The 22,112-nt window shown below is 41.2% G+C and overlaps 1 protein-coding gene and 1 non-coding gene across 3 annotated transcripts in view; one reads left to right on the top strand and one right to left on the bottom strand.

Moving 5' to 3' along the window:
* Positions 1-22,112, bottom strand: part of LOC122402460 (zwei Ig domain protein zig-8-like) — a 387,868-nt gene that overhangs the window by 193,286 nt on the left and 172,470 nt on the right. The gene's annotated exons all lie outside the window — the stretch shown is intronic.
* On the top strand, positions 17,171-17,241 carry Trnag-gcc. Its single transcript has one exon. It is a non-coding gene; the product is annotated as a tRNA-Gly (tRNA).

Consider the following 22,112-nt stretch of genomic DNA (forward strand, 5'->3'; position numbering starts at 1 on the left):
TTTGCCACATAGATGCAACGCTTACGTTACATTACAGAAATGTGACTAACATCTCGCCAACGCGACTAAACAAGTGTTAAAGGGAACTCTTCTTTTTGAAGTTCCTTTGTAATTTGTCCGATCTCCAGCTACGGAGGATTGGATCAAAAGCGTTGAAACGATCGTGGTGCACGATTTGCAAGACGTCCCTGGCTCGAACGCGATCGATTCGCTTTCGCGTGGATTTCCAAACGAACATACATTTAAATCAAACTTTCCGTTTCCCTCCTTTCCTCGCGGCGTTATTAATTGCGATTCGTTCGTATCCGGTGTAACTGTCGAACAAATGCGACAGAGACAGCGACGCTCGAACTTTGACGAATGGCTTTCATCTCGCTGCAACGAAGATATATATCGACGAGTTTCTTTGTCGTTCACTCTATCGACAGCTGCGTTTTTTTATCATCCACGTCGATACTTCCGCCCTATGCTGCAGAGAAAGATAATTCGTACGTCAACGGAATACTGCAAACGTTCCTTGGGAACTTTCAGCGTTAATAAATAAGAAGGCTGCGAACTTCCCGTTGTTAAGCGTTTAACTTCACGGTTGTTTGACTCTTTCTCGAGGATCGTCTTATAACCCTGTCCTGTCTTGCTGACGAAACTTTCAAACCAGTATTTATTAATTACGATATAGCTTGCCTCGTAGTTTTCTCTATGATAAAGATTTTCTGTATCATTAAGAACTTTCTGTTTCGCGGAAGTTTTAACTTCTCTCCCGATTATGGCCCCATTAACACACTATCGGCGGGAAGGGTATTAATACGTTTTCCACAGACTGGCGCTAAACGCGGGTCGGGTATTATCCGCCGATAGTGTGTTAATGCATTGATATTGATTTCTGGTCGAAGAAGATCCCTGTATGTAAAATATTAGAGAAAGAATTACCAACTTTATCTTATTTTTAACGCCTGAAAAAATATCGCGAAATACCCGTGGGACAAAGTACAGTCGAAGTTGTAGCGCATGGAGCTGAGCGGCATATTTGACAACGGCTACGACAATATTTTATTAGTAACGCAAATAATGCGTTTAAACATTGGAACGAATGGTTGTAATTTTTGTAAAATAACAGCCGAACGACGCAGGGCGGTCTGAAATCCGGAAAGCATGGCAAAAAATAGGAGTTTCCAGATTTGCATGAACATTGGGCGGATTTTTGGGTTCGCTGATTACGAGTGTAAAGAAAAAGCTGCATAATTCAAAATGCAAAAGTCCTTGTATGCGAAAAAATTATTCTACCATAAAAATTGGTATTTAAAGCTTTTCGAAGCCGTTGAGATTCTAAAATCAGGAGACTATGTTTTCGTGTTTGAGTTTCGACATTGTCTATAATTTTAAATGGTACGGGGGGTGGCAAAATCGACCCCCTCGAATCGACGGTCTTGGATCAATCCCTTCCGGTGCTTTTCTCTCGTTCCTCTGGCGTGAAAGCTTACATCGGTGGGCTTACATCGTTATTCTGTCCGATTAATTTCTTTAAACTTCAAGGGTTGACGCTCGTCGAAAAGCACGGCAGGTGAAGGGGCTGGGTGGCGGAGGAAACCTATGTGAAACGAGATTAGCCTATATCTGGTTACAGCCCTTTCGACGTACTACACGGAGACGACACCGACTTTGCGTACGGCTTCATATTATTGTGCGTTATCGCTGTCAACCATCGAGGGAAACGTATAGTCCAATTGCGGACAATGGGAACGCGATTCGACCACGAACTGGTTACGCCAAAATTGGAAATACAAACGAGGAAATATAAAGAAATGCAACGAAGAACCTCGGAGAAAATTCAAATTCAATCTTCAGTGAATAATATAGCGACCATTTTATTCGACTATCGCATTAGCAAATATTTTTAATAAATGTTTAAGTCGGAAGTTGTATCAAACGAATTAACCCCTTTGTTTTCAGCCATCGATCGTTTAGTTTGAAAACTAAAATCAACGCAATGGAAGGTAAATAGTAATTCCTGGTAGAGTAATTGTCTAGTAGTTTGCAACACCTGTCCCTTAATCGAATCTCCTAGAAGCGTTACTCAATTTGCGATAAATTTAGGAGATGAACATGACTTCGTGTACCTTTGTAGTTGATGAAGAGCTCTCGACCTGGCAGAATTGTAACTGATGTTTCCTTTGAAGGTACTTCATAATGAAAATTAACTGTCCGTGAGCGACGCGTTATGAATTTTAGGAACGTCACGAATTTAATTACTTTTATCAACGAAGTGTTTCGCGACTCTCTTGACTAACCTTCGACATTATACCCAGTTATCGTTTCTATCGTAACAAGGCTTCGTATTGCTTTCTAGTTTAAGAAATAAATATGATTCGATTTATCAAATGTTTCGTTAAAATTCGAACCATGGCAATTGGTCGATTTTTGGGAAACCCAGGGGAGCGAAGTTTAAAGGGAAAGCACGGGAAATTTTCCTCCTTGCGCTAATCTGCATCGGACTAACTTAATATTTCAGGGTCGTTTAAATAGTTGAGTATGTTACAGGGTTCTTTGAGCCCGTAGCTCGAAACGTCGTTGCAGACGATTTAATTAAACCAAGGAAATCGTAGCCTCGAGAGGAAAATGTCGTCCTTTTTCCGCGCGGCGGGCACAATATTCTGCGAGTTAAGCGCGAAAAGAACCGGTGTTTTTCTTTCGCGGAATTAACGTCGGTACGGCGGAACAGTATTTTCCGCTGACCATTATTCGTTTTCACCAGCTCATTCGTTTCCCCTTCGCCGCAAAAGAACGAGGGAGAAGGTATCAGTAAAATTTGTTTAATCATGGCAGGATCGTTCGTTTTGTTCCGTCTACTCCCTTTTGTTTCGTTGTAAAATAACCTGAAACGCAACGGACGCTTCGAAACTTGCCTGGAATGAACGAAGCACTTTACGAGGGAATAATTCGTTCCGATAAGTAGGCATTTAGCAACAAAACGAACGTAAAACTAACAGAAATAAACGCATTGTCGTACGAGCTTAAACCAGGAAATGTTTAATATTCCAATATTTTTTTCAATATTCCAAGTTTCTAACGCTCCATTCACGGTAGAAATGGAAAAATTGCTTCTCGTGGTTCGGATTCGATGACCCCTCGATCCCGGAGCGTCGCTAATTATCGAAAGGAAGGAAAATTATCGAAGATTTTCTCGTGCAATTCCAGACTCTACGAGGGAACGTTTTCCCGTATAATTTTCCAAGCGAGAATCAGGATGATATCGATGCGACGTATTCCTCCGCGGGGGCGGAAATCATCAAGCTGATCCCGAAGTACGGTATCCGGGTATTATGGGCAATATTCGAGGCCCGGGTAATAGATAGCCGCGGGGGCAATATTAGCAATCGATCAAAGAAACTTTACATCCATATGGGTTTCGCGTGTGCAGCAAAAACCTCCATATTAAATCCGACTGCGCATTAGTCGACAGAACCACGTGATCGAGTAATATTTTTCTCCCCACGCGAAAACCCCGATGAACGGTCGCGATTCGAGTTCGATGTTTCTTTTACAAAATTAAAAAATTCTCGAACGTACCGCTGCAACGATACGCCTCTTTCGTTTTTTTTTTTTCACACGAAAGAGCTTTGTTTTACGCGAATAATTGAACCTACGAGGTTCGTCGAGCCGATACATTGCAATCTAATCAATTCGCGCGTGTTTTCCGTTCGGGTGAACCGAACTTTTCCGAGGTAATGATTATGCAATAATTTCATTAATTATCGCGACTCCATTAAGCTACTTCACGTGCAGCGAAACAGTTCCCGTTCCGTAGTACACGTAATCAGTCATTATCGTAAATTCCCCGTGCAGGTAGGCAGTCAATCGATTATGCGCGTGTATTGTAAGCAGACACAGCTATATCTCGGACACTTTATAAAATCGTTCGATGATTATAGAGGACACGGCAATGATCGACTTTAAAATCACGTGTAAACGCCAGCGGTGGCTTTCACGTAAATTATTTTCGAAATTAATTCTCAAGACCTATCGACTCCGGTCAAGTTTTATCGCGGATACCATAATGTACGTATATTAGACCATAAAGCCTCCCGTAGTAAAATATAGTTGATTTACATAATTCATATATGTCGTAAAATTCATATAACTCCCGCTACCGATAAAACGCATGCAACTCATATATTTGCTTCATCTAATGTAACTAATGCATGACATGCGATTCATTTAACGCGTATAAATCATGTAACTCATTTAAATCGCGAAACTCATGTACTTTATCTTACGTATGTATTAAATGGGGCTCGTACAACTCATCTAACCCGTGCAGGTCGTATAAATCATGGAAGTCACGAAACTTATATAACTCGCGTATTTAATGTAACCTATTCAACTCGTATAACCGATGTAAATCACGTAACACACCTATCTAATTTCATACACGTAACTTATGTAACTGAACTGAGGTCCATAACTCCTACAATAACCAATGGATTTCATTCAGTCTGGAAGTAGAACTCATGGACACAAAATAAAAGTACTCATACAAAATCATTAATCAAAAACGAATTTTTAAGAAAAATCTTCAAACAATTTTCAAATCATTCTAAAAAAATTATTTCTAGCTAGGGGGGTTAATTACATTCATTTTTGGTGAATAGACATACCCTCAAAATCCTACGCACTTTCGAGAAAAAAATTCGAGCAGGTCCTGAAATTTTGCAGTGAAAAAAAAATTTCTGATCGTCTTAAAAAATTATTTTTGGTTGCGGGAGTCAATTACAATCACTTTAGGTGAATAGGCATACCACCGAAATCCTACGCATTTTCAAGAAAAAAATTCTTTATCGCAAATGTAATGTGTGGTCAGAGATTTGTGATTATATTCCTCGTTTGTATCACTTCATACGTAGATGTAGTCCAATTATCCGGCATATAAAGTTTCAAGAAGAGATTTTAGAGACCAAAATAAGACGTAAATCAAGAATACCAATTTGTCGATTGAGAAAATCGAAATTTTCATTATCGATTTTCTCGAAACACGATGCGTCATGCGTAAAAAGTCACCCCGCAATCTTCATTTATTTCTGAACGCGAGTAATGATTGGTATACGACCGGTCGCTATAATAATGCCCAGTCGGAACACGCTGCCCCGCTCGTTGAAATATTTTCCGCAACGTTCTGCATAACGAGAGCCCCGTATACGATCGAAATGCCTCGTGTTGTTTCCAAAGGAACTTTATATTTATCGCTGTGACCGGTGAAAAGACTGCGGCCGACAGGTCGCATAATTTAAAAGTTCCTTCGACTCACGCTATTTTGCATGCTGTCTCGTTCTACGGACGGTCATCGTGCCTTCCGTAACGAAGATTACGTTCTTTATTATTTTTTTTTCAATCCTCTCACGATTACCACCGACAGCCTATCATCATATTCCGGTTTCAAAGAATTGCCACTCTCGCGGCGATAAAAAAATCTGTAATCTCGAGTCTGAATATCTGAGAATTTTAATTAAGTTCCGGACCACTTTCAATACGTAATCGACATTTTTCGGCATTTTTTGTGGTTTTTTATTCTTTACTACCTGGTTCAAAAAATCTGAAAATCTCCCAAAATATGTGCCCCGGTACCCGAAATGTTTGAATTTTTTTACATTTTTTTACTCCATAGGTCAAGAGAAATTGTACAAAAACATGATTTTCGTTTTCATCCCGTTACTACCCCCACAGTCGAGATTTCAAGTTCAAAATTGGCACTCAGGGTTTTTTTTTGGATAAGCTATCGAACGACCCATCGTCAATTCGGTTTGGGGGCACATTTGACCCCCTTATTCGGCTATACCCTTTTTCCGATTGCGTCGACCCTTCGCGTTGCGCGATAAAAATACGAAATCCCAAACTATTGTCGAGGGCTGGGATGAATAGTTATTGATTGACCAGGTATCGAACAATAAGCAACAGCATACATATAGCGCGCGGTACGATTCGAAGTGGACGCAGCGTTGCGCCGAAAAAATTATTCACAATATCGTGTAAATTGTTCCGAAGTATCGGTGTAAATGTATCGTGACTTCGTAATTTGCATTTCCTTTTGTTGCCGCCCGCTGGCCGAGCGCCGTGTGTGTTTGTATTATTTTAAAACTCGCCTCGTGTACGTGTTGCTCCCGATCCACGCGTTTTGTATGCGATAGAAACCCGCGAAGTTTCCCTATAATATACTTTCGTTCTCATTGCATTCGATGGAGACTTTAACGGCTTCATTTTTTCAGATTACTTTCTGTGATTCGCGCTGCGTGTCCGCGAAACGAATACTGTTACTATTCACGATTTCGAGCCAGCGTACTTCGTCGAAGTATATAGTATATTTCCCAGCAAATACGATACTAAAAATTATTGACGGTTTAGTGTGAAATTTCATTCTTTTTAAACAACGAATCGGGAAAACCAAACAGCTACTGACTTTATTCAAAACGATGTCGTTAAAACGTATTCAGATATTTGAAAAAATGTTTTTTTAATAGCCATGATATTTAAATGTTTACACTGATGTGATCTACTCTGTACAGGATAGATTCATTGCAACCAATTCGCCTAACCACGAGATGGATCTTCGCGATTATACAGTCTTGTTAGTATTTAATTAATTTTTCGAACCGTGGTCTCAGCGTTTCGCTTGTTACAATAACAATAAATCATCAGTGACTACGTGAAAACATGAATACTCTTTTTCTGAAAAGCAATTTTAAGATACATCGAATACATTGAATTTAAATTGAACTCGAACGTTCGTTAGTTAAACTTTTTCGCCTGTGTAATCTTGCGCCGTATAAATTGTGTTCGAAATTCATTATTATCGTGACCAGGCACAATAGAACGATCTCGTTGCACGAAACGAACGATGGCGACGGTTTCGTAATTGCTGCAATTGCTCATGCGGAATTTATGCGCAGCCGTTTCGATAATTAAGCGGTCGAATTGAACAACCGGTTAAATCGACGATTAATTTTATATCGGCAAATAAAGGGCGGAGAACGAGGAATCATGAAATTAGAATAATCATGTGTAGCGAAGTTTCAGCGCGTAGCCCATGTAACGAACAGGTGTTTGTCTAAACGGAATCAACGGTCCCCAAGGGTTGCAAAAATTAGGTTAACCCGAACAATGATGAACGTCGAGAGCGATATAACGCTAACGAATGCTTGTTCCCGAAATTACGTTAGCACTACACAATAAAGCCAACGTTATTATTTTATAAAGTGTCACAATACGTTTCCCTCTTCGTGGCAATAAAATTAATGCAGTTAATTAATCAGATTCGATAAACCGACAGAAAGGAAATAACGCGAAAGTCGAAAGGTAGATATTGCACAACGAAATTGAATTTAAAATATTTAATCACAAAGAAGTAGGATTTTTTTTTTAAATTCGGATCGTTGAGTCTAACGGACCGTATGTTAAAAGTAAGTTTATAGAGTCGGTTATTTGAGTGGTTAGTGAGATTTTGGGGGGGTAGTCAGAAGCCTCGAGACCCTCGGGAACCACCAAATCCAAGGAATCCCTACGATCTTCAGAATCCCAGAATATCTCAGACCTTTAATACCTCCAAGATCGCTTCGGTCGTTCCGAACCTCCGAAATTTTCGGTACTCGCGAAATCGCAAAATTCCTAGGTTCACCTGGTATTTAAAAAAATTCTGACTTCGATCCTAAGGATAATAACTCTCCATGAACTTTTCTATGGAATCTCAGGATCGATCTTACCCCGCGTCTTAAATTCCAGATCGTTTATATTTATTCTTGCGAAGTTAGGGCCGTTTCTAATCGGTCGCTATGAGCTCGAGATTATCTGTTCTCGGACCCTACCGTTGCAATGTATATCGAGTTCCACGAGTCCACAAGGCAACTGTCCAAAGTTCCACGCATTTTCGATTGTTCTGCATCGAGTATCCCGGAGACTCGTAACATCTTTATCCAGATTTATGAGTTTGGAACCGTTGAAACGGGATCCCACGGAAACGTGCTCGGGGTCCAGGTTGCACGAGACCTTCCATCATTCCTGGATAGGATCCTACAAGCTCGTCACGCGAACCAGCCCTGAGAACATCGGTCTACGCCACTGGGACGCCTTCATAACCCCTGTCGCTTCAAAATTCTATCCATTCGTGGACTTAATCCGTATTCCGTCCAAAAATCTCCTCACGCTAGATCCACGATCCAGGAAAATGATCAGAGCACAGTAGAATTCTATTTCAATAACCCAGAACGTCGAAGGTTAATATCTCCGAAATATTATTACATTGTACACTTCCAGTGTTTCGTGTGCCAAGGCTTTGTCAGAAATATTCAGAATATAATTTTACCATTTAATGAAATTAATGAAATTCCCAACGTATCAATTTTATTCATTCCCATCACGTTCCAATTAGTTCTTCGGTAGATTAAAGAGCCCGTAATAATTTTATTTTAAATATAATTGGATGAAACCCCACGCTTTGTACGAAATGATAACAGAAAAAATTGCGAGAAATAGAAAATATAATCTTGGATCGAGAGGATTTCTGGGGCTTCTATATCGATTCTGAACGCATCGAACGTTGGGTTCTCGATTGTTTCAGCTTCAACCCCTTCAGTTTCGACCTCTGCAGCGTTCTTGGGTCCCGTTCGCGACGGGTGCAGGCTCGCGTGCTCCGCAGAACGCCCGAAGAGGTTTTTAACGTTGGTCGCGTGTTGCGTACCGTCGTTCGCGCACATGAAAGGCGAATTGTCGGTTGTGTCGGAAATATGCGGACGCACGAAACATTATACACGCGACGGCAAACGGGGCAGTCGCCATGGGATCGAACGTACGCCGTCGACCCACACATCGTTGAAATTTCAACTAACCACGATCGATGCGAATACATCGAATACCGTCGACGGAGAACGGGCAATCGAGCCGTGATCACGGTATTTCTTGTCCGCGTGCAACATGTCGTCCGAGTCGACAAATTACTTGGGGGCCAAATTCTCCGACGAATTTCGCGAAAATGTTTAGAATCGTCCATCGGCGAGCTTCGATCGAACGAATTCTGGGGAGCACTGGAAAGTTGCATTAAAATTTCTTCCATCTTCTCTTGAATGTATTTCCAATACGACATTTAGATCGACGAATTGTTTTAAGTTGGAAGTGACGATAAAATTAAATCTTTTGGACATTTATTCTTGCTAAAAAGATATTTTATGCAGACAAGAGTTTTTTTACTAAAATACTTTGGTATTGCACTGGTTTTTTACTTTATTCGTCTGTTTAAAAAATGATACGTTATGCAGAATGGGTATAGTAATCCTATCATATTCTGATTAAATATTGTTTTTCATATTTTTGCATAAACCTATATAAGAATCTACATATAATAGATTTTTTCGGTCAAAATTAAAAAATCAAGTATTTAAGGGTTGATGACTGTCGAAACGATGGCTTTTTGTTTCACTTTTATTTAGAAAGGTACACTTTTGGAAAATCTGCGACAATGAGTTTGTTGGATACACGATCGTAGAGAAATGTGTACCGTGGCGCGGTGGGAGAAGCTCGAGCGGTAAATTCATCCCTCTCGCTTCCTGGTTCCCTGTGTACCCAACGTTGAGTCAGCACTTTCTCCCGGGTCCTGGTTCGTTTTCTCGAAAGAATGAAAATCCTGGACTTTAATCCGGAACTCCCCCCCGAACGGAGCAAAAAAAGACGTTCAGGGTGTAAATTTAAACAGTGGGCCATAACGATTGCCCGAGTACAATAATTTCGACGGCGTAAACTTCTTACAAACTTATTAAAAAAAATAATATGTAATCCATATAAAAGGCCTTTGTATCATATAATGCAGACGTTACTGTAAATAATGTCGCAGAATAATCTTCATTGGGGGTTGAGACTGCGTTAAAAAAGAGAACGAATTCCATATTGAACTTTTTCGAAGAAACAATGTCAAAGCTCGACGAAAGAAGAGTAATATATAAAATGTGAAAATTGCGATTCACCGCGAACTGGATTAAAATATCGCTGAACTTAATTTCGACTCGAGCCTCCATAATATGGTCGTTATTGTGCATTGTTTCTCGAGCGTGTCCCCGCTTCGTTGGCGATTATCCGTCCAGATTGCGACGAAGGGCGTTTTCCCGAGGACGAACAGTTTCCCCGGGACGCGGAAAAAAAGTGACGTGCTCATAATTTCCGTCGAACACGGACAACGTCGTTCCCGGGGACCGACCGCAAATAAACTTCACGTGCCGTTTCTTGCGTGTAACTGGACGTAGCCGTGCGCTTTCGACCCCTGGCACGCGGACGTCCATGCTTCCAGCCGGAGCTACACTTAACTGCGGCACGAGTTCACCGCCCATTCCGATAAAACGTGCAGTAAATAAACAGGCTGAAGCCGTTTTCCGCGACAACGAATATAGAATCGATGGCCGAGCATCGGGTGCGCTAAATGGAAGAAGTTTACGAGCCGTGCACGTCGTCTCCAAGCATCATCTAAGCTCATCGTTACTCTGCCCGCGTGGTGAATAGATCCTGCCAGTAATAATAAAGTGATCTTTTCCAATTTTTTATTTATTTTTTTCACCTGGATATGGGGTATCATCGAACACTCCGATCTTACGTAATAGGAATGAAATCCTTCATTATCAAAGTTATCGCCCAGATACGAGATTTTTTTAGCGAGTTCACGAAGCTGTCGAAATCTCAAAGTTCTGTTACAACGAAGTAAACATTGAATAAATTCTTTAACCCTTAAGTGCCTAGTGTCGCAAAAATGAAACACTGCCTTTAACTCCTAAGTGAAAGTTTTACTTTAGGCTGTATGAAGTATTACCTTGATCCATTCAAACAAAGTATGAAGAAAAAAAGAAAAATGTGAATGTCAATAAAATTAAATTTTTCGAACCTATCAAAGCCATCCTGTCGAAATCTCAAAGTTCCGTTCGTTGAAAAGAATAATAATCTTGGAGCGAAAGGCACCAAGAGAGTCCATCGAGTGATTTCTAGATCAGTGCTAGGTTTCACGACTGGAAGCTCGCGGTCTACACGACGGCGGTAAACGGACGTAAATAATTACCTCCCGTCACGCACATCCGTTCAATCCGAAACAAAGGTCAACCGACGAAGACCAATTACATTCTCCAGTCAACCAACCCGTATACGGTTCTGCAAATAAACAGTATCCGCCTACGTATAGACGATAGCTTACATCGATACTGTTTGCGTAACACGTACGCGGGGGATTATGGATCGACGGGGTGTGTGGGTGCGTGTTTGTCTAAGCTTGTAGCTTAACCGTACGCGATGCGCAAACAGCCAAGGAGGAGCGTTGTTGTACGCGTGACCGTGCATGCACGTACGTAAAAATTATCAGATCGCTCGTACGAATGTAAACAAGCTTGTAAACCGTATACCCCGACACGAGAAAATACGACTGATAAGAGAATTCGTCGTTATCCGGGTCGCACGAGGATGGGGTGGGAAGCTCTAATTCGGAATCTTCCCTATCGCGAGCAAAGTACCGGTATAAACTTTAAACTTCAGGATCGGGAGATTAAATCGAACGGAGGCTCGAGCGCGTTCGCTTTAAAGAACCGTCCCCGCGGTGGACACGTTGGCTGGAAAAATTAGCTTTTCTTCTTATCGGTTTATTGTAGTTGAAACTCGCCGGATACCGTCGCGGTTATTCGTGTCTGTGTATCTTTGTAATTAAAATAAGTTTGGAAGAAACACGCGGCTATCTTGACACTTGGTAACCCTTTGGTATTCGTCGTGGTTTTATTTCGAACTCTTTTTGGCGTCCTTGCGGTATGCTAAATAGCGTCGAGTGTTTTACGTAAACGTTGAACGATCGAACGCGTTCGCTTGTAGAAAATGGTATTAAATGTTGAGGGCGTCGAAGGCGTCGCCAACCTAAGCCGCTTTAGAACGGGCAGAAATACAGGGGCGAGTGACACGTGTCACCCACGCGACTAACAAGGGGTTAATTAGAACGAATCTCTGTACAGTTCGTCAGTAGATAATGCAATTTACTTTTTTGTACGATCGCGTATATCATTATGCTAAGTGGCTGTTGCAGGAACGAATGCTCCAAATCTGTTTTTAAAATATTAACGTTTACACTTTCCTCGAGGGGTGAACTAAGATAGACTTCCCAGCGTCCACCAAAAGTGAAACGACAAAAAATATTTAACCCTTTGCACTCGTACGTCACCGTGCAGGCGACATTATACGTTTTATTATCATACATATATATTTGCATTAGTATTTCATTCTAGGGACCCTTTTTACAATGTTTTCTTTTAGTTACTGCTTAAACGTGTGTGTATACATAAATGAAAAATAAAAGATTTTTCCTCTTTTGTCCTGGTTAATTGGTTTCGTTCCCGAGATCGCTGTTCAAGAGAGGGTGAGATGCAGATTAAATTTTTGGTAATGGGGCAAAACTGTAAAAATGAATCATATACTAATTTATTATTTTTTCATATTTGTCTTTCTATTAAGAAAATTAAATATGTATCCTGATCACAATTTCATTTTCCCATTAGTAATATCAACGTTATGTAACATTATCCTTAACGCCCCTATATTAAAATATAATAATTTTTCAACCCCCCCGTTTGTTAGGGCATTTGACGACTATTCTGGAATTCCGGAACTCTTTTTTCCGGAGGTTACGAATGATCGTCGAACATGTAAAACGATAAACGCTCGAAATCGCGGGCATGTTAGAACAGTACATCGCGCGGCGATAGCAGGGAAGATAGATGATACGTGCACGTGAGATCTTGTCGCCGATATCGAGCAGCTTCCGGTTTACAGGTCTCATTATTTTCGCGTTAGACCTGCCGTCAGCCCGGTTCTGGGTCACTTCTCCGCCCTCCATTCCGAACTCGAGAGCCCTTTGAGCCGTAAAGTCCTATCTGTTCGATATCGCCCGGGAACTCGACTATTCTCGGCCCTCTAACGTATTCGCGCGGCCTTCGTCGCTCTGTCGGAATCATTTTATCTGATGACTCCGGTCATAGCCTTATCAGCACCGGAGAATTCGTAGCGCGCCGTATGGATCGTCGGAATGTTTCCCGCGTTAATGCCTCTGCCGTGGCGCGTAACGGAGAATTTCCTGCTTACGAGTTAGGCTGTTCTTGACCCGTACGGTGAAACTGAAATGGCTCGGATCACTTTCATGATTCCCCGCATAATTCCCCGCGAGGCCAAGATATCAAACGTTTGGATCTATCGCCCGTTCTCTATTCCAGTATCATGAAATTAAGGAACCAGGAAACATAGACTCGAGTTACTTTCATAATCACATTTGGATTTTGTTTTAATCCTTAAGTGGATTTTTGGAGATGTCTATCGTAGTCCTTTTTTATTTGACACAGAGATCGATTTAAAATTGAAATTGCGAATTAGAGTGTAATCACCATCGTTCTCTAACGCACACATTTATATTAGGTCGTACAATATCCGTTTGTGTTTCTTCATAAGCTCTGCAAGTATTATTTGAAAATTTATACAATCCTCCATTAGTTCATTATTTTTTAAATGCTTTAAAGGAAGTCAACTTGTCAAAAATCAACATTAAGTAAAATAATTCAATTGAGATTGAGAGTCCACTAAAGGGTTAAATACGATTCAAATTTCGGAATGAAAATATTAAAATTAATCCAAGAACGATACAATTTCTATTTTTTGCGTGTCGCGTACGCCAAGGTATTAATGTCTTCGTAAAACTGGAGCCACGCGCCGAGGAACGAATCGCAAATGTTACTGTTTGCCGCGGAAATATGTCGACCGCGCGTTAAAATAGCGCAGAAGGTTCCGCCATTAGACAAATTTGGTTTACCTAAACTCGGTCCAAACGTCGTCTCGTATTTTTTGCCACTCTGAAATTCTACCGTGCGAGAACATTATCGTTCGCCGCGGAATTTCACTTCCCCCGTCTCGTTCTGCCTCGCAACGACTCGACCACGGGAGCAAGAAATACCAATTACGCCGTATTATTCCAGGATCATAATTTCTATTATCTAAAATCAAGATTCCCTTGGCAAACCGGCAAAAATCCCAGCCACTTTAAAACGCTCGAGCGCCAGAATCCCGACGCTTATTAAAAGACGGTCGTTCCAAAACATTCTGGCCCCGATACGATCGCGTCCAGTCCTCGTTAACCCCCAAAGTACCGAGTTATGGTTGTTTTAAAAATTGCAACCTACGTTTTCGCCGACGATATTTTATCAAACAGCAAGCATAATATTTTCGTAGATAGAACGTCTCTTTTAAAGCGAGTGTTCTGTAACTAATTTAATAACGCCGAGATCCTTCGAAGCACACAGCGCGGAATAACAAACAACAACTCGTTAGCTTTTGCAAATATTATTCTTTCGCGAAAATTTCTTGATCAAACCCTGCGAACATTCCAGAAGTAAATTGTTGCAACAAAGTAACACAGTGCACTTTATTCGGGTCACAGCTTCGTACCGTGAGTAACGCACGTAGTTTGAAAAAATGTTTTTTTCCAGATTTCTCGCAGAAACGGCGAGCATTTTGGACGATCGACGAGGACGAAATCTGGGAGGAGGGATCGACGGATGGAAATTAAATTAAAAGGCTCTGTCGAACACGGGTCGCGCGATATAGGGGCCGCTGAACCGGCAGAATCAACGAGCGTGAAGTTTTCAGGTCGATGGAACGCGTAAGAGGGGCCGAAGACATCGGTCAGAAAACCAAGATGTAAGAGGATAGAAGAGGAAATGAAAGAAAAGGGGTTGCACGGGGTGGTACGCCCCTCGAGACGACGACGAGGGGTTCGCAGGAACAATCGAATCAGCGGAATCAAGCTCCTACGGTGGAACGGAGAGGACAATCACGAACCCACCGCGAATTTAAATGTTGCAAGTCCGAAAATTCGTATGTAGACGGCGGAAGCGTGGCCGGAAATCACGGCAGAGGGACCGGAAATCTAATGGCCGTTCCCCCACTGCGTCGAGATAACAAATTTTAACACGGTTTTACAGCACCGTGTTCCCCAAAAAAAACGCGAAAATTACGATGGATCCCTGAAAACTTACACGAAGATACATTGTAGCGATCCAAAATTAATGGTCGCGATCGTACGGTCGTTCGCACGGGCAGAAAAATCGCGCAGATAACCGAGAGCTTTTAAACTCGATACCAAATAGAAATAAATAAAACGTTTTACTATAAAGCCCCACTTTTTTGCGGTATTCTTCGAACAAAATACACGCACGATGTAAAATAACGTAGCCTATTAATAGTACGTTACCCAGCTCTGTTATCTAACAGATATCGCTGCAGTGTTCACGTTGTCGTTCGAATTTATTAGATAGTAAAGAATGACAAATTTTAATGACGTAGAAATTGTTGGAAACGATTTTCCGTTGACGCGTATCACGTTTTCCAGTTACGATAATAAACCATGGAATTAGTTCCACACTTTTTTAGTATTTCTCAGTTCTTATAGAAATATCGAGAAGACGTATTGACTGTGAAATTCGAAGAAATTTTATACGATATCGAGACAGTTCCAGCAACAATGTTTGCCAGCTTTTTTTTATGCGTCCCATGAGCTTGATAGTCACTGGGTCGCTGGTGGGAATGAGGCTTAATGCCCTGCGCGTTATACGGATATCAAAAGACGGCTGATGGGATCCAAGAAGCGCACGGTTCGCGTCTTCCATTTTCAAGCGACGAAGGAAATGCAACGTGCTCGCGCCCCAGCAAAATCCACCCACCGAACGAGAAATTTTAACCCTCCGCGTCGTTGGCTCGTTACGGGCTCGCCGAAACCATATCGATTTCGATATAGGATCGGTTATAGCGGGTAGGAACCGCCTAGCGATATAACGATTAACCCTTCGCTCGCGAAGACCGTGTACGTAAGTTGTAATAGGGTTGCTCCTGTTTTCGTAACGGTGGCGTGTATACACTGTTCGGGGGCTGAATTTAGTTATACGTTTCGCGACGATGTTCCTGGGGAAACGTTGTTACATTAATGATTCGAGAGTGGAAGAGGGCTCGAAGGAACGTATTGTAAACCCGTGGAATTAGGCTCGTAGGGGTAAACCATGCACGTGTCGAACATTCCACGTTTCGACGCGCTGTAAACCTGATTAACGTCTAGATATTCCAGATTTTGTTCTCGGTACAAACGAAATTCCATTTATCGCTAAACTGTTTACAATGAAACTGCAATCAATTTTAGTCGATTACATTTGACGATCAATCTGGAATTCAAACTGGTATGATGGTACAAAATGATTAATGAATCCCTTATTTTTATTCCACGCCGAAGACATTCATTAAATAGTTCCGAATGTCTGAATGGCAAGTGGATGTACAGTGTATTAAATTATTATTAATACCTTTTGTATCGGGAAACTGTTCGTCTGGCAAATTCAACTCAAATTCACTGCTCAATGAGTACAATCGCGTCGCGGTTGTACATTCAGCGAAACAAATACACCGCCAACCTTCGAATGGAATTATTGAAACTATACCCTAACTGTGGACTTATAGAACCTAGAGTTCAACCGCAGAATTATTGAATATTCTGTCAATGCGTTAACCTTAACCCTCTCGAATCTGACGGTAACACGTGTGCCCATTATATTCTCAAGCCAATAATTTCATAACGTGCAACACACAAGGAGTGAATTAAATTAAAATAATTTCTTCGACACAACTTGCGGAAACGTCGACCAGAAAATATGGCGATCCACTTTGTCGTAACCGAAGCATCGAGTATTAAAATTTCATGCACGAGAATGCGAAAGTTACTAATTTCCAGAACGAATACGTCGATGGCTTTGCGTCTTCGTAACTTGCGGAAGTTCGTGACATTCTAAAGCCTCGATGGGTTCAAATTGCGTGCACAGCGTGTCGATCAGACGCCGCAAGTATTTCACTCCGTGGATGTTACAACTTTTATGGAGAATTTACTAGCCCGTGTAAGTGAACGCGACACTGTACGTATTAAAATTTTTAATTCCACGATTCCTTGCGTCACAATTACTTTACACGAATGTCGCGATACAACTTTTACATCAACCTATGAAACTCTTTTTTGGCTCTATATGGGGATAAATTGAATATTTCATTAGAAACTATTATTCCTAGATTGGGATTTTACCATTCAAAAGAAGTAGGACTGACAGCATCGGTGGTTCAGTGGTAGAATGCTCGCCTGCCACGCGGGCGGCCCGGGTTCGATTCCCGGCCGATGCAAGAATTCTTTTTTTCACATTTCTTTTACACGGAAGTATATAATACAAATTAATTATATCAATATCTCAGTATTAAGATATAAATAAATTATAGATATTGTATTATATAATATCTTGTACAGCATGTGATTCAAGGAAAGCGATAGACGTTTTCTCAGTGACCAATGGAAATACAGAATTCATTTTGTTTTTTAAATTAAATGGTCATAAAATACTATTAGTAACTAAATGGACCAATTTTACTTATAAATCAAATGTAGGTTACACGTCCGATTTCAACGCGAACGCGAAATATTTGACCTCGTCGATCGATGTCATATAATCGTGAAACCGTCAAATAGACAAAGTGCGTCCCGTTCTTTTATTCAATCTGGAAATTCTGATTTTAATGAAGCTTGATGGCAATACGGAGCACAAAGTGCGCGAGATACGCTTTTCCTGTTAAAATTCACCGTGCAGAGTCGGCGAGATTACCTTTTAGTCGCTTCAAAGTGGATGCATTATTTCTCCTCGTGTATCTCAACAATCACGGGAGACAAAGGAATAATTTTTAATAATATCCGAAAGAAACGGTATTGTCGATTCCTACGGAAATCTTATGAAATCGCTTTCGGATCGGAAAACCGTGGAAAACTATTTCTTATCTGCAACGATCGACAACGACATTTCGACATTTTTAAGGGAAGATATTAATACAAAGTAATAAATACGTAAAGCATCGCTGGAATATTTAACCAACCCCGGGATCAAATTATTTAATTTCATTCAATTCAAGATAACTTAAAGAGGTTAAAAGAGAGGATTATCTAAAATGGCATGTATTAATTTAACTATAGGTCGCTCGAGCGTTAAAGACAAAGACGGGCAAAATTGTTCTCTGGATACCTGTCCCAATTTCGATTAATGGAATATTTTAGGACGAAGAATCAGAAATTTAACTGTTCGACGAACGTTGGTCCAGCGTTTGGTCGATTTCGAGAAACGAAATGTTTTACATTTTCAAGAAATTTCGCTGCCGCGTAGGGTGGTGATTCCATTTACATGGGCATTAAGATTTAATAGTGAAACTTCGTGCCGAATGCAATTAGAATTAGCGCGAACGCGAGAATATCACCGTTTTAAGCACCGTTTCAGGGTATTGCCTCTAGTGCCAAATTACCATGTCGAACAACAACGGAGCACGCATACAGAATGAAGTGGATCTGAAGGGTCTGCACCCTGATTAGGCTGCTGCTGTGTTAGCGGCTACACGGCGAGTGTGTCAGCAGTTTTCGCGATAAACGCGGTTAAACGCATCGAACTTTGGTCTTAATTCTCTGACCGGTTAATTGAATTTCGCCGCGAAACAAGAACCGGAGTTGAAATAATTCCGACTCGACGAAAATCGGTCGAAATTTACCGAACTCTTGACATGGGTTTCGTCTCGCGACTATCTGCAAGTATTTCGAGACAGTCAGACAAATGTATGGAAAACACAAACTTTAAATAGAATACGTGTACGTGTTAAAATTCTTTAAAATAACGGATCGAGCGAAGTAAGCTTACTTCAATTCCACGTTGTTTACAGGTTGGAAATTCATGAATATGAAATTGGACATAAACGTTCGATTTCGATTTGTTGAATATTCAGTTCCCAAGAGCTTGCCATAATATTGAAAATTTCTATTAGAGAATCTATGTTTACTCTTGAAAGAGAATCAATGTCATGTTCTTGAATTATAGCCTTCTTATTTCCGCAATAAATAGTAGTATGAATTCAGAACTGTCGATTGGTTCCATCGGTTCATGTACAATTTCGTGCATCTGGCGAGGACCAAATTCCTTGACCGTTCGTGTAAACGGAGCTCGAGACGCGTCAAAGGATACTAATTAAAGGAAACCTGCGAACTAATTACGCTGGCTGCTGTACGGACACCTGGCCTCGAGTATGAGGTCATGACGTATTACCACATTCAACAGGAGGAGCAAATTTCTACGCGACTCGAGTTAAAGATATACGGTGACGCGTAGAACGCTTAAAAATTCGACTCTGCGTCTAATTTCGTCGATCAGCGAAGAACAGGTTGACGGACCGTTTGTTCGGCGGATATAAACACAGAGATTGTCAAACGTGACACTTAGTATCAGTGTCTCTTCCGATCTCGGGGAAGCTGGCTACAATACTGGCGGAACGTCGGTTCGCAAACAATGGACGCGGCTTACTGCCGGAAGCCACAGTAAATTTAGGGGAAACTGTTCTCCGTAGACGTGCAAGCCAGTTTATCATCTCGATGTAGCCGGACGCGAAATTTTCTTGTGGACTCACGTGTGTCAAAACGATGGAAGAAATTTACGATCGAGAAAGGATCGGTCTTCCTTCGACGATGACAAGGAATTCATTGTCAATTTGTTCATCCCACTTTAAAATGACGAAAAACATTACTATTAATAGAAATAAGCTTTATTTACTTGGAATGGTATAACGAGTCTTCCTGTTTATATTATCTTCTGCCCTAATTAAACGACACGATGTCGAACGAGCTAGGAAACTGGCAGCTATTTTCTCGATTAAGTTTTCCCTTGTTGAGCTTTGTTCGAAAATAAACGGCTGGCCCGTTTGACCAATGACCCAAATAGCCAAAATCCACCGTGCGTACAAAAAAACCGCGCGAGGCTCGACACGCTGTTATCAACAACGAAAAAAGAAACTCGTGGAAAAGCTCCTCTTTTCAGCGTTCTAAACCAGATCATCTTAAGTCACGGTTCAAAATCACGCTGTCCCCGACACACGGTACTCGAGCAAGTGTAAGAGTCGGTTGATCTTCGCGAGTTCCTGGTTCTTTCTCCGCAATGGAAGACGAATACTGGAAAGATCTTCGTCCGCGGAACGTGAAAGACACTCGAGCGGACGTCGTATCGGCGAGGACGTTACGAAAAGAGAGCTGGGAATTTCTTAAGCGGCTTTAAAGCGCGCGACGCGGCCCACGGAATACGAGTTTTTCATTGTCGTGCGTTAGTATCATTCCCAGACCTTAGGCGTGTCGCGATTTTCTTTTCATCGTCGTCGCTGCAAAGACGTACCGCCATTTTGAAACGAACGAATGGTATGTAGGTCGCTCTCCGTGCACGAAAGATACCCGCGGACTTTTCCTTTCGCGGCGAGCATTCCGCGAGCACAATATCTCATCTCGGAGCGAACGCGAAAGAATGAATTGGTTTTGGTCGGCGCATCCGACGCGTTACGAACACGGGGATTAAAGGACGAAGGAATACGGGAAACTGCGTCTTCTTTCTTAATTTCACTCGGACGCGCGATGAAAGGTAGCAAATCAATCGCTGGGAAACCGTCGATGCTCGCGAGGAACGGAAACGACTCGTAAATTCATATTTGATGAACTGAGAAGCGAAGTTTTCGTTGATTTCAAGTGTGTCTTCGATGTTTTAAACGAGAATAATATGTTACTTAAGATACCGAGAAAAAAATGTTTGTTTTCCAAGTTATGTAGAAAATTATGTAAATAAAGACACGACTGTGGTGATCATCTATTTCTTTAATCTTGAGATAAATATTTATTTGACGGTGGGATTTTATGTGGCGAAATTAAAATCGAATACATTCCCGATGATGAAATTCGATCATTAGAACGGAATTAGAAGATTCGGTAGCTCCGAACGTTTCGTATTAAATTAAGCTTCGAACGATGCAGCTTTTAAAGAGGCTAAACCACGAAGACCGACTAGCTCGGAGAAACCATTTAAAGAGCGAGCTGTACTACTTGCACCGTGAATTCAAGAACCCACGAATTCGTTGGCGGAGCAATGCGCACAATTTCCGGAAGTGGCTCGTCGGAATTCCTCTTTCAAAGTACACTGCCAGAGAAGACGGCTACATACATTGTGTGACAACTCTGGAATCTATACGTCGGTTCCCATAGTGTCGGCGAATCGTACCTTTAGCTGATTGCTTATTCGAATCTTTTTTATACTTCACCTCCTCTCGAACTTCGCATTTCTATTAGTGCATTTATTAGTGATCTGGTAATTACGAATTACAAAAACATAAAACCCCAACTTAATCTTTCATTTATCTAGCTTATATTCATTTTCAATTAAATAAACAGTTTATAATCTAGTTCTATGGCATACTAGTCGTATAATCGATAGGAATTGCTAAAACTTCATTGGGTGCATAGTGTCACAGAAAATTTCAAAATGAAGATAAAAGACAGTATAAAATATAATGGTTGGTATTGTCATCGGATAGGGGATGAAATGCCCTTTAAAACGAGCGTTCGAACAAGTCGATAGCTCTATTAGTTCCGGAGATATAACGATTTTAGTTTCAAGTCGATGCGGTGGCTAATTTCGGAGATGTACGTGTCGAAGCGTTTGTTTACTTTTTTACTACGGCCTTGTCAAGGTCGTTGACCGCACGTGCTCGGAGAAACTAGGTCACTCGGCCACTCGGTCGCGAGTCACGTGCGAGAAAGAGAGGTCCGGTGCGACGCGTCAGACAAAGACAGAGATAGTCGAATTAAGAAAAATTACCCCTTTACATAAATTACGATATCTCGAAAACGGAAAGTCGGATCGCCAAAAACCAAAAACCGTTTTAAAAGGGAAGGTTTGCCGCTTCCAACGACGGCTCAATAACGGATAAAACACTAGTAGCTTCGGAACTACACGCATCTGAAGTTTAACTATTTTCAATACGCGTTGTTAAACTATTCCAAGACAGTGGACACTGAACAAATTTTTGTACGAGTTGCGAGTTAATAGTAAACTATGTAACATTGTTATATCATCTTAATTCTATGTTTCACGCAAGACAAAAATTTCCTGCCTACTTTTGAGCAGTTTTTCTCCGTGTAAATAAATATGTACTCGTTTTCT

The sequence above is a fragment of the Colletes gigas genome, unplaced genomic scaffold (assembly GCF_013123115.1).
Source record: "Colletes gigas isolate AHSC1104 unplaced genomic scaffold, ASM1312311v1 Colletes_gigas_Sc00036, whole genome shotgun sequence".
NCBI lineage: Eukaryota > Metazoa > Arthropoda > Insecta > Hymenoptera > Colletidae > Colletes > Colletes gigas.